Source organism: Sinocyclocheilus anshuiensis, unplaced genomic scaffold (genome assembly GCF_001515605.1).
Source record: "Sinocyclocheilus anshuiensis isolate Anshui unplaced genomic scaffold, SAMN03320099.WGS_v1.1 scaffold1092, whole genome shotgun sequence".
NCBI lineage: Eukaryota > Metazoa > Chordata > Actinopteri > Cypriniformes > Cyprinidae > Sinocyclocheilus > Sinocyclocheilus anshuiensis.
The window spans coordinates 266318-266712 of NW_015551061.1; positions in this window are offsets into that span (position 1 = coordinate 266318).

A 395-nucleotide genomic window follows, 5' to 3' on the forward strand; every position below is an offset into this window, starting at 1 on the left:
GCGGTTTAAATATGAATCCTGCATGTTCCGCTTGCCTCTGTATGTATGAATGGCGGAAACACGGTTTTGTTTACCACACAAATACTGAAGCACACGTGACGCTCGCGGTGATTTCCGGCCTCTGCGTCTCATTATATGACGGCATGAACAGAAAAACTTAATCTCCAGAGCTGCTGTGAGAGTCACTTCGCGAGAATTTTACCATTTAATTTGAGAAAACTAGCATCATACTGTATACACACAGAAACTTCATGGCAATCTGTCAAAATAAAAGTAAGGTTTAACATGTAACAGAAATATATTACTCTTGTATTATTTTGTACAGTATAATGTACATCTTTAAATATTCAATTTTCTATCAAATTTAAATAAAACAATTAAATGATAAAAATAAA